The sequence below is a fragment of the Silene latifolia genome, chromosome Y (genome assembly GCF_048544455.1).
Source record: "Silene latifolia isolate original U9 population chromosome Y, ASM4854445v1, whole genome shotgun sequence".
NCBI classification, from domain to species: domain Eukaryota; kingdom Viridiplantae; phylum Streptophyta; class Magnoliopsida; order Caryophyllales; family Caryophyllaceae; genus Silene; species Silene latifolia.
Genome location: NC_133538.1, coordinates 351,335,295 through 351,349,132, shown reverse-complemented (window position 1 = coordinate 351,349,132; position 13,838 = coordinate 351,335,295). Strand labels below are relative to the sequence as shown.

Here is a 13,838-nt window from a genome sequence, read left to right as displayed (position 1 = left end):
CTAAAACGAGCTCGTCGCTTCCGTCATGGCCAGCATCCTTCGTGGCGAGCTACTGGACACATACAGCAGTGATGATGAATGGCGTGATGTGCTCTGGGCATTTGTGTTGGATATAATTTTTTTTTAGATGTGATTTTTTTTTTAGAATCAACCTGGGAATTTTTTTTTTGCTTGGGAAATAATGCTGATGCCCAGAATTGTCGACAAAACAAATTTTTTTTTTTTTTTCTCTCTTCTTTTTGTCAAAGAAAGTAAAAGTAAAGAAACAATGTTATAATTTCATTCTTTTTGTTTTTTTTTTTTAAAATTAGAGACGCGGCTTAAAAAGCTTTCTTCAAGTCCAATTTGTGTTTGATGATTTAACGTCAAAGCTTTGGTGCTTGCGAGCTTTCTCCAAATCTCATCATTTGATTTTACTATAATGATCATAATGTCTCCGTGCTTGGAAGCTTTCTCGGAAACCTAAACTCTCTTTCATAATTTTGACGAAGAAGTGGTACTTGTGAGTTTTCTCCAAATCTCATCATTTGATTTTACGATAATGATCATAATGTCTCCGTGCTTGGTAGCTTTCTCGGAAACTTAAACTACGTTTCATAATTTTGACGAAGAAATGGTGCTTGTGAGCTTTCTCCAAATCTTCATTGGTTAATTTTACAAGAATTGCTTGCTAAAAACGATTTCCTGAATTAACTTGTCGTCAGTCAATTTGATGAAGTATTGGTGCTTGTCAGCTTTGTCCAAATCTTTATCATCCGACTTTATGATAGTCTCGGTGCTTGGAAGCTTTCTCGGAGACTTAGCAGCGCTTGTGAGCTTTCTCCCGAATTTCGTCGTATTGGTTCGTTGAAGACTTTTGGTGCTTGAATCTTTCTCAGAGCCTTCTTTTTTACTTCAAAATTGCATATTATGAAGGAATCAATGACAACTTGGTACTTGACGTCTAAACGATGCCCCCAAGATACAGACTCTGATTTTTTTTTTAAGGTGCGGCTGGTCTCGAGTAAGACTCAAGCTGCCTACGTACTCGTAAAATGAGAAGTCATTTCACAAGATCAAGCCAACGCAGTTCATTGATTTTATTTTTTTCTATTTTTTTTTTTTTTTTTGTGAGTTTTGTTTTGTTTTGTTTTGTGCAGTTTAGGCTCGTGCTTAGGAGCTTGATTGGAGTTTCATGGAGTAAGCTGTTTCTTTGCCCCCACTTGTTTTGTCTAGAGGAAAAACCACGGTTGCACGAATCATCGAAGTAACAATTCTCGTGAATCCTCCATTTTGTTTGCTTCTATTGGCGGAAGAGGTGCCTTCCATGACTTGCGATTGTGATCTCCATGTCATGAACTCGAGTCGCCAATTCTTGAAATGTCCTTGGTTTATTTCCTTGAAGAATATAAACCAAGTCCAAGTTCATGCCTTGGATGCACATCTCCACTGCTGAAATTTCCGAGAGGCGATCCTTGCATTCTAAGCTTAGTGCTCGCCAGCGGTTTATGAAGTCAATGACGGGCTCTTCTTCCTCTTGCTTGGCGTTAGTTAGTTCAACCATGCTAACAACTCGGCGGGTGGAGTAGAAGCGGTTTAAAAACTCTTCTTCCATTTGATTCCAACTGTCGATGCATTGGTGGGCCAAATCGCTGTACCAGTCGAACGCCATTCCTTTGAGGCTGCGGACGAATTGTTTCACCAGAAGATCACCATCGGTGCCTGCATTGTTACATGTTTCGACAAAGTGGGCAACATGTTGTTTCGGGTTGCCTTTTCCATCAAACTGTTGAAATTTCGGTGGTTGATAACCGATAGGCATCCTCATGCAGTCAATCCTCTTGCTATAGGGCTTGACGTAACAGTGATTGTCGATCGAGTGGAAGTTTCCATCGAACTGTCTTTTGAAGGCCTCCGCGATCATCTTTTGGACGTTTTTAGCGGTAAACGACTTACCCTTGTCACAGTTATCATCGTTGTCACTAGCGTCATCACTATCTTCATTGTGAAACGATGAAGCGGGCCGCCTTTCCAACCTTTTCGTCAAGGCGTCGATCTGCTTCGTTTTTTCTTCATTTTCCTTCTGGAGTTCTTCGAGAATGGTTTTCATTTTGTTGAGTTGATCCTCCATGTCGCCGCACTCAATAACCATAACGGGTGCAACCATGGAATACGACTGTTGGCTCAACACCTCCTGATTACATCTTCATGGTGACGACGGAGACGAACTAGCGGTACTGTGGCTACCATCCTCGGTGAATAGCTGAAATGACGGGCCGTTGTGAATAGTCGTCTTCTCAAAAGCGTCGCACATCTTCTCTCGAAACGATGATGAGACAAATTGAGGCGCATCAACTTGGACGTAAAAAAAGGAACCAAACACAGGATGTCCATATGGCCTAGAGTCGCCGGCACCATATGACTCCTTGAACGCATTGGCGGTGACATTGGATCTGCGAGGCCTCGTAGGCACGGATGCAGAACGGAGTCTCGCTGTAGCGGAACGGAGGAGGATAGATCTGGTCCTGCTCCTTGTAGAAACACCAATGGGCGATCTGTCAAGAGAGTCGCGGAGACGGGTTGAGCTTTCACCGTCAGATCTGGATGTCATCCCCTTCGACATGGCGACGATCTTTCTAGAGGCCATTGAAACAATTGTCGTGAAACTTGATTATGCGGAAAAAGAGATGAGTAGTAGAGATGTCCCACCGGGCGTGCCAAATTTGTAACAACAAATTTGCGTTTAATCTGCAATTAACAAGAGAAAAACACAAACAATGCAACAAAATAATGATTTTATTAATTCAAAGGATTTAGGTACAATCTACTAGTTAATCTACTGATTCGATTTCCGCAATTGAATGAGTAAGAGGGTCTTGATTTGAAGGCTTGGTTCTCCTGTGACGATTTTGATTTGCTTCTCTTCAACTGACTGCAATTGATGCTTGACGTCGGATCAAAGAATAATTTAATATCCAAATCTGGATGACTGAAAATGAATGTATTTTTCTCTCTTGTTTTCTCTTGAGAGAGATTTTTGTAGAGAGGTAAATGTATTTTCTTTTCCCTTACTTTCTCTTAGAAGAGATTTTTTTAGTAAAGAAGGTTTTGTTTTAAAGAGGTTTTGGTTTTTTATGAGAATGTGATTTTTGTGATTATGAAGATTTTTTTTAAATGAAAGTGTACCATCTCTATTTATAAGTCTTTGCTCTTATTTTTGTTTACGGTTCCCCACATGCATACAATCTCCACTATTCTCTTGTTAACTAGCTTCCAGGACTTGTGCTCTTTTTCCACGTTTATTGGAACCAAAATTTCATTTGGTTATTGACTAATTGACCGAGTCTTTTCTCTTTTTCTTTGGAAAAAACCCAATCATTAGATCATAACGCCAACAACTTCAATTAGTCCAATATCAATAATGCATAGTCCTGCTTTCTTTGGAGAATTTCACGGGCTCTTCGTCTTTCATTTCGTGGGCTGCTAAATCATGGGTCCAATTTGGACTTAGCATCGTTTCTCTTGGACTTGCCATTTACGTCCCGTACTTAGTATTAGAAATAAAGCACAACCCATCTTTCGAGTGGACCGATTTTATTTCTTAACAAAATGGACTAAGTACAGACATATCTATTCAGGTTAAGATCCACCGACCTATTTCTGAGACGATATACTTTCACATGAGTCAACATTTTGACTTTGACCCATTTTTAATACATGAGACATATTTTTATGTCTACAATTTATATTTTTAAAGTGCCATTATTTTGAACTTGTATTTTTATATGCTCGTTTTTTCAATTTTGTTTGATTTAGGATGTTGATGATGTTCTTGCTGAGGATATGGAAGATGAATCGATACAACAAAATTCAATCCTTCAATGGTAGATTGTGGAGAAGAAGAATCAAGCATTAATATTATTGCCTTTTGACTTTCAACAATGTCACTGACATTGAAACATGCTTGTAAATTTAATTATTAAACTTTGTGTTTTGGCATGGTAATCCTAAGTCCTAACTACCGAAACTTGAAACACGGTTGTAATTATTAAAGCTAAAGCGGTATTTTGCATGGTGGTGAATGATAAATGGTAATTGGTAGCAAACTTTAGCATTTGGCAATTTGGTGTGTTATTAAGGTTACTGTAATTCTGAAACTTGCTACTGACCTACTCTAATTCTGAAACTTGCTGAGATCCCTTTTGGATCCAGATCCTACCCGGATCCGTAGGATTTGGATATGGTTCTTAAAATTTTAGACCCTCAGGATCTGGATAGGATCCGGGTACACCATCAGTGAAATGGATTTGGATCTGGATCCTATAGGATCCGGTCCAGATCCGATCCATTGTCATCCCTAGACATGGCCCTTATTTGTTAAACGTCACTGAATCCGCAGCCGAACTTTACAAAATCATCTATTGTACTTTTTTTTTGGCAGCAAGACACAAGACACAATCGCAAGGTTGTAGTGTGTATACTTTGTATTGCACTTATCACAAGACAAAATCCAGTTGTATTATAGTTTGCTAACAACGTTTAGCTCCTCTGATGCCAATTCCACGTAGTAAACCTTCTGTATCATCATAATAAACTTTTGTACAAACTTAAGTATACATAATTTGCGTAAATAATCTGACTTTTACTCCCTTCATCACAAATATCAATCATTATTTATCTTTAATTAAAATACCATCTTAAATAATAATAAAAAAGGTAACATATGAATATAACGAAGGGAGTAAAAATTAACGCCCTCCACATATGCTTAGGGGGTGTTTGGTTCACGCGTGGGTATGGGTTTGGAATCGGGAATCATACCTGGGTGGTATCGGGTTGGAACTTGATACCTCATACCTTGTGTTTGGTTCAATTTTGGGGGTATGGGGTTAGAAACTAATCAAAGCTAAAAACTCTTCAAAATACAATATTTTTAATAATAATTTTTATACTATTAAATCATGTAGAGAAAATTTAATCAAATAAATATATAAAATGATTTTTTTACAATTGTTTTTATCACTTTTTAATATTTGTAATTTGATACCATGAGTATCAATCTCATACCCACCCCCCTCCCTGGGTATGAGAAACCCATACCTCATGGGTTTGAGGTATGGGTATCAAACCTCCAATTTTGTCAACCAAACACATGGTATGGGTTTGGTTCATTCCAAACCCATACCTCATACCTATATTGGGTGAACCAAACACCCCCTTAGTTGCTTACCCTTATCACTACTTGAGGTAGACAATTTTGTATTAAAATTAATATAAGTCAAACAAAACATTATAAATTTTATGAACTGACGCTAAAGACGAATATAGAATTTAGATTATGAAGAATCCAACAACTAAATTCAAAAACATGATGTAAATCAATTAATCAATCATTAAAAGCGTTACTCCGTAGCTTGTAACACTACAGTTTATTGACAAACCTAAAACATAAGCGTTTTATATTACCCTATTCATCGTATGATCATCGCTATGTTCTTCGTAGCATAAGGTGTCCGCCACCTCCGTCTGAAACTGTAACACTGACCTAGTGACCTGCATCATATACAAACAAAACATGTCAATAAATAAATATATCTAATAATCATTACTAATTAAAATGCCAAAAAGCAACTCGTATCACATTAGATCAAAACCAACAAAGTACAATTGGACAAATACAATCAAACGGGACTATTTCAATGAGGGGATAATGAGTTAATGACCATGACCAATATCAAAGATGAAAAGCTAAATACTCCTATATACAACGTAAAGTGTAGTAGTTGTATTCGGGTTGGTCTTCATATAATCACAAAAAAATAATTTGTTGTGTTTTGAGCATAAACAAACTCCTATTTTGCTTACCCAAATTCCATGTTCGTATAATTATTTTATGTTATGTATTATCTTAATTCTTATAGAATTGGGTAGGTCATAGGAGTGTTGTACTGTACATTGAATTATTTTTATAGTTAATTTTCTTATAAATGGTTTCCTTTAATAATATAGATAGATTGATTGATTCAATTACCTTGATATCATGAAACTTAAAAATATACAAATAAAAAAAAATGATTTAGGGGATACGTTTAGATGAAAAGGTAGAAAGAGATAAAGTATAAGAAAAATTATATGTAGCTTACCCCTATCTAGTGTCAAAAACTCCCATACAAAAGCTTAATCTCTGTCAATTCTGCTCTCTAATAATCTAGTAAATAAATGCCAAAAGACACATTGAAATCAACTTCATAACAATGATAATTACATAGTACAAAGGTGACATTGATAAGGAAATAGAAAAGACGCATTCAAAGAATTAAAGATATTATAATGATCCTGATATCATGATGTATTTAAGAGGAAGAAATATATACTCCATAAGATAAGATTCAGAAGAAATGAGTATTCTATTGCAATTTCACCAACCAAAATCAATAGAGTTGAGATAGTACAAATCTACAGTATCTCTTACTTCAATTGAGACACAACACCATAGATAAGATATTCGAAGACAACTTGTTTGAAATAATAACATAATAAATTCATGGTAGAATCTTTCTTATCTTCGAATTCTTTCTCTATATAGATGAAAATTGTGAACAAATTCATTTGTTCCGGGTAAAAATAGGAAGCAAATCAAACGAAATTAAGTCCAAAAATATATGAAAGATCAAAGGATATGTCAAAATAGTTAAAAAAAACCTATGAAAAATATAAATCAATCAAAGTAAAATTGAAGTACGAAAAAAATTTAGGAGTTTAAGCACATCACCTAATATAATGACTTCATTCCACACACAAAATGATTCACTATGGAATTTGAGAGGATCAAAGATAAGATTTGATTGTCTTTCTTCGCTGCGGAGGCTGAGATCAAGCAGGAAAATTGACTATTGTGTGATGGTTAGAAAGAGGAAGAGGGTTAGATGAAAGAGGCGGTGAAACCGTAAAAATGGATTGTGTATAAGATATGTGTAACTGATTTAATAAAATCGTTGACTCATTTAATTGTGTTTTAGTATTATACTAGTGTAAAACCCGTGAAAATTCACGGGGCTGTATTAAATTTTTAGAAATTAAATCTATTTATTAAATTTGTGAGATGTTTGTAATACGGTTTATCTATATAGATAGTTTTGATGCCCGAGTCTCGCTCGATATATAAATGTTTATCTTTTAGATCTCTTAAGACCCATATTATGAATAAAACGGATCAAATAATACCTTATTTATTAAGATAGGACAATTATTTTGCCATCCCTAATCGATTTTAACTGTTAAATGAGAATTTGTGATATAGTTTTCTATTAAAGTAAAAATATTTTGATACTAAAATGGGTTCATAATTCCTGAGCCTTGGACGCAAAATAAAAATACAATTAACATTGTTAAGTTGCTGAATTGAGGACAATTAATTAACTGTCTTAAAATCCTAATTGTCACGGTTTCTTTAAAACTCGTACTATAAATTAGTGTCTACCAGGATTCAAACCCGCGTTTAACTACAAATATTAATACGTGAATAACGTGATCGGTCCTTACCACTAAGATACTAATAACTGAATGCTACTTGAGGATGCAAACTAAACAATTTCAAACCTGTATTTTGGAAACGTAAAAAAACAAAATAAAAAAAAATAAAAAATGAAGAAATAGAAAAGGTGTAAACTAAAATGCTCTTTACTGTTGTTAATCCAAAATCCATACTTTTGCGATTAAACAAAACCTAATCCTACTTATTAAAGGAACAACCACAGAGCCTACGTGTCGCTCTGTGGTTAAAAGTCAACAAGTCAAAACTAACATTTTCTTTCCTCAAACTTAGGCACACGTTCTAATGAATAATTAATTGCACATTTACATTATACACTATAAACTTCAACAATTCCAAAATACATCAGCATTAATAATGACTTATCCATATGACTTATATTAAATATACAAATTCAAATAATTATAAATATATAAATCTCAAATAATTATATTTTGTTACTATTAGATATAATCTTATAATAAATCTATATAAATATACAATCTTATAATAAATTTATTATTTACATGAGTTAAAATTTAAAAATTACATGACTAAAATAATCGTACGGATCATATTATACTCGAAAAAAATAAGAAAAAACTTTATATATATATATATATATATATATATATATATATATATATATATATATATATATATATATATATATATATATAAGAAAAATAATCAAATGTTTAAATAAAAAAATTACATTTTAATTGTGAAACACTAATTTAGTGATCAATTTCTGCCAAACACTATAAATCATTTTTCAAAAATTACAATATCACTAATTAATAGAAATGAAATAATAAACATTACTAAATTCATTAGTATACAAATATATTATTGTAAAAATAAATAAATAGCTTAAACGGAAAAAATCGAAAGATGTAAATTAAGAGAAAAAAAATTTCAAATCAGAATAATGTATTTTAAAAATCACAGAAAAAAAAATTAAGAAGTATATACATCTCACTCTTTGATGCTTATCGACTAGATCAATAATCTTCAATCTCAAACAATGAATATTTTTTTTTAAAAAAATAAAAATAAATTGACACATGAGAATTTGATTTCATTAGTTGAACTTGGTGAAGATGGGGTGAGGAAGGTGATGAAGGAGAAGTGAGGGAAAGGATGAATAGAGTGAAAATAAGTAGGGTTTGAAGAAAAAGTTTTGTATTTTGTGAGGGTCAAATGTGAAAAGGTGAGGCGTGAGAGAAATAGGGTAAACAAGTGAGAAAATTTGGGTAATAGGGTGAACAAGATTTTAATATGTTTTCTATGGGTAAATTATAAATGAATGGATTCTTATCTAACCCACGAGAAGACTATTAGGATTATATAAATTTGATCCAAAATATGAGTGTTTACCATGCCATATGAATCTAATCATTAAAATTTGACAATAAGTATTTTTAAAGACTGATATATTCGTTTTAAGATTAACACGGGTCAAATAATCTACCACTAGCATAAATAAGACAAGCCTTCTGCTAATATCTAAGCATTTAAATGAGATTTTGTGAAAATTTAATACCACCCGTAAATCTAACTCGATCCGACAAGTTTTTTTTTTTTTTTTTTTTTTTGTTAGCGGTCTCTAACTAAATTATTGAAAGACCATTTTGTTATTGAGATTACGACTCATAAAATTTTACATGTCACAGAGTCAACCCAAACCGAAATGACTTAATAATTTAAGATCTGACGCATTCCAATCCGCTCAATCAAATTAGATATCTCAAACGTGTAGGGTAGAACATGTCATATAAGTTGGGTTAGAGTATAATTGATTTTGTAATTGTGTTGGTTTTTCTAAAAGCACAAAGACTAACAATTCTTTAGTTATTATTTCAAATATAGTATAAAAATATTCATATTTTATTAATATTTGTGTCTTAAATATGTAAAAAAATGAATGTTAAAATTACTTGCAATGATGAAATTATAGAAAAAAATATTAAAAAATAACAAAAATAAATTAGAAAAATAATTGAAGATTAGTGAAAAGTAATTTGAAATTAGAAAAACAGTAAAATATTGTAAAAAAAAAATTGCATGAAATGGAAAGTATAGAAAATAAAAATCAATAGACGAAAATACTAAACCTCGATCTTTTTTTTTTTTTTTTTTTATCATGAATAATTACTTTCGATTGACTGCAAATGTCCATATGAGATGCGAATTAAATTTTAAGGGTAAATTTGAAGTGATAGTTTTGTTAGACGCCGGGAATTAAGACGATTAGGCAAGACATGGAGGCGCTTGATCGAATTAGTAAAGTGAAAATTAGGGTGACGGTGTGATATGTGATCTTTTTGTTAGCTTTTGCAAGTAGAGAAGAAATTGGGGAAGAGTTAAATGGTGAGGAATGAGGATAGATAGAGTTTGTAGGGTTCAATTAATGGAGTGAAACGAGGGTCAATTAGTAGGGTTTAATTAGTGGACTAAACCAAGCCCATTTTTTGCCTATTCGTCTTTCACTAAAACTTAGGAGAGACGGTCTCTCACTAAGTTATTGAGAGACCAATCTTTCATACCCTTTTATTTGTATTTCGTACCCTTTTTATTGTTGATCGTGACATAGTAATTCCGTACCTATTTACATAGTAAATGTACCCATTTAATCATTAATGATGTTTTGTACCTATTTTATTGCCTTTAGTACCACATTTTTTTAAAATGATACAATGGTCTCTCAATAAAACTTATTAAAAGACCGTCTCTCAGGAGTCCTACTCTTCGTCTTTTAAGGCGAATATATTCGTTTAAGATTAAAATGGATAAATTTAAGACGGAAGAATTTGGGCTTATTTAAATTTACCCAGATATTAGTTTTGTCTCATGTAACGTAGTTTACCCGTCTTAAATTTAAGGCGGAAGAATTTGTGCTTATTTGGATAAGTATCATGTATGTATATGTTTTAATTGGATTAATATTTTTTTGGGTACACTTTAATTGGACTAATATAGTGAGTTTGACTTTTAGTTCTCCTATGTTTGTAGACGGTACTGTTTGTGAAATAGGCTACTACGACTCCGTGTTTCTTATGAGCCAAACAAGTTAGTAGTGTTTGTTTACGTTAAAATTAGTAATGTGTCGAGCACGAATTCAAGCTCATTGGTGCCGTAAAATAAAATCCCAATGGTGCAACAAGGATCGAAAATCCTACTCAACGAATTACGATTAAGTTAATATTTGTCATGGTGCAGTATATACACCAATGATTAGACCTGACAAACAGATCAGGTCGTGTCGTATTCGTGTTCGTGTCATCTTTAAACGGCTCACCCTACCCCAACCCTAACCTGACCCAATTACATAAACGGATCATTTGTCTCAACCCTAACCAAACCCAATTAATTTTTCTATAACCCAACCCGACCCGTTTAACCCATTTATCTTTTAGCGAGTCATTTTTAAACCATTTAACCTGTTTAACCCAGTAAACTAAGGGGGCGTTTGGTTCGGGGGCTTTAGGAAAGGGAAAGGGAATTAAAATGGGTGATTCCTTTTGTTGCTGTTTGTTTGAGACAAACAAAGGGTAACTCATACCCTCTCTTACCCCCAAAACCATCCACATCCATACCCCTACCCCCCCTAGGGTAAGCCCATATCCTTTCCCTCCTACTCTCTATTTCCACCACTACATCCGTACACCCACCGTCAACCACTATCACCAACACCCACCACACCGACACAACCACCACCAGCGACGTCGGCGGTCCCTCATCATTCCGGCCCACTCACCGGCGTACTCATTCGGACCCCGCATCCCCAACCATAAACACCACACCAACACCTTTAATAACTATCCCACCCTACCGAAACTCCCTCCCCCGCCGGTAACCTCTCTTTCCGACACCCCAACACTGTCAAAGCCTCCACCAACCACAATAAAACACCAGATCTGGTGTTTACTATGGTGAGGGAGGGAGTTTCGTGGGTGGTGGAGGTTGTTTTTAGGTTGGTTTCGGGTTTGGGTTAAGGGTGTATGGCGGTGTGGTAGGCTGGGGGTCGGCAATACGACGGTGAGGCGGCTACTGGGCGGCGACGGTGAATTGCCTAATGGTGGTGGTGGCGTGGGATAAGGTGGTTTGTGGTGTTGGTGATGGATACGGTGGAATTGGATTTCCCTTTCTTGTTCCAAACAACTAATATAATCTAAGGGTAACCCATACCTTTCCCCTCATTTCGCTTTCTTTTTTCCATTCTCTTTCCCTTTCCCGTACCAAACGCCCCCTAATAGAATAAACTAAGCTTTATAAGCTTATTATCCCAAAAATGAAGAATACAAATACTTATTTTTAAGTTGTTTGGGTGGATTATTGATTCAACCCAAATATATCACGACACTTTTAATTAATAAGTGGATTATTTGTGTCAGGTTCGTGTTAAAAGAGCTCAATCCTAACTCGACCCATTTAAGTTTAGTGTCGTGTCAACCCAATTAGTTATATGGGTCACAACGTCTTGACCTTAACCCGCTAACTTCATGTCGGGTTCGTGTCAGGTTTTCGGGTCGTGTCAATAATTGCCACCTCTACAAGTGGCTATGATATATAGTCTCTATCACATTTGTTTTGTCGTAACAAATCAATAAAGTCGGTCTATCAAAAAGCTTTACATGAAACCTATCAAATCATTTTAAATGAGCACGCGTCAAAAGTTTCATTTAACCCAATTAACTTATTAATAATTAATAATATGTACTATTATCCTAAATGAAAAGGAAGTCAATAATTTCATTCTAAACATGAAAAATGGGTCAAAATTTTCGTTTTAAAGAGCACGGGTTTGACTAAATGAAAAAATGGGCTCAACAATTTGCAACGGTCTGACACTATTTATACCCATGTAGTTTCACTGGCTTTTTGTTGATTTTCATCCGAATAATTTTATTTCATCGTATATAAGTTGAGGATTTTTAAGCCGCCTGAGTAATAAAGCAAAGTTGAGACGTAAATTTAGCTATTAAGAGGACATATTGTACTACAACAATTACTCAACAAATAGACTCTAATGTATTTATGTATCGTTTATGCTAATTACAAATGAAATTATAAGCCAGACTTAAAATCTTATATCATCTTATAACTCAATTTAAATTATCAATAAAACTTGATCTCGAATATTTGTATTTTTTTTTATCATAACAAGTTTTAAAAATCATAAATAGCATAGTGTATAAAGAAGTTTTCGAGAAGTTATACTACAATTTACTTATATTGTTGTTTTTTTTTCCCTTCGAATTTGTCTACTTTTGCTATGCTTTTAAATTTTCGAGAAGTTATTGTTGTATTTTTATTATTGCCATATTTTAGATACTCTCGATAGATACAACTTAATTATTGCCATATTTCAGATACTCCCGATAGATACTTTAGTTAGCAACCATTATAAACACACCTTGCTGCAACCAACTAAACAACAAACCCGTGCAATTTGCACGGGTTTAAAACTAGTTAAATGTCTTATTTCTCTAACCACACCACTTTCTATAAACTACCATTGTGAACACTACACCTCTGGGCTCTGACCATCATCAAAATTGCAGGATCACATCACCATCTCCGATTTACCCAACAACTCTATTTGTCCAAAGATTCGACGAAGGGCACAAACCATAGAATTCCCAAAAAAAATCCCAGGAAACCATCGATTTCACATGTATTTCGACACGATTCTTCGATTCCAAAAATGATACGAAGTACTAATTGGATGGCGTCCAATTTTTGATTAATTGCTACGAAGTACCTAAATGGCGTAGAGAATCAGTTAATTGCTACGAAGTACACGATTCTTCGTTCGCGAACACCTCGCTCTCTCCTCAATTCTTTGTCAAACCTTCCTAGTTCCTAAATGGCGTCCAATTTTTAAGGCAGGCTGACCTTACTTATACACTACCATCAACATGCGCTGCTATCACATACCACGCCCGTCTAACTTCGGTGCGAACGGTTTCTAAAATTGCTACACCTGTATCATTATCGTCTTCCCACAGAATACCTAAAATTTAAGAAAAAAATCTCATTTAGCCACAGTTCGAAGGTCCTACAATTAATAATAATAATAATAATAATAATAATAATAATAATAATAATAATAATAAAGAAAATAAGAGCAAGAACAGCAAAAATAAGAGCAAGAACAGCAAGAAAATAAGAGCAAGAACAATCAATGCAGAACAGCAACAATCCACGTGAACCTGAAATTCCTACTGCCACTAATTGTCCGAGAAAGAAAACCAGCGAGAGAGAAAACCACCATTTCTGACTGGCTGAGGTGTCACGTGATTTCCGTTGGAGACACTCGGAC

General features: G+C 34.3%; 1 long non-coding RNA gene across 1 annotated transcript; it reads right to left on the bottom strand.

The window, feature by feature from the left end:
- Positions 1-5,286: 5,286 nt before the first annotated feature.
- LOC141633707 (uncharacterized) lies at positions 5,287-6,966 on the bottom strand. The gene is made up of 3 exons (XR_012538488.1): positions 6,752-6,966; positions 6,123-6,187; positions 5,287-5,524 (listed from the first exon to the last, which is right to left on the bottom strand). It is a non-coding gene; the product is annotated as an uncharacterized LOC141633707 (long non-coding RNA).
- Positions 6,967-13,838: the final 6,872 nt, after the last annotated feature.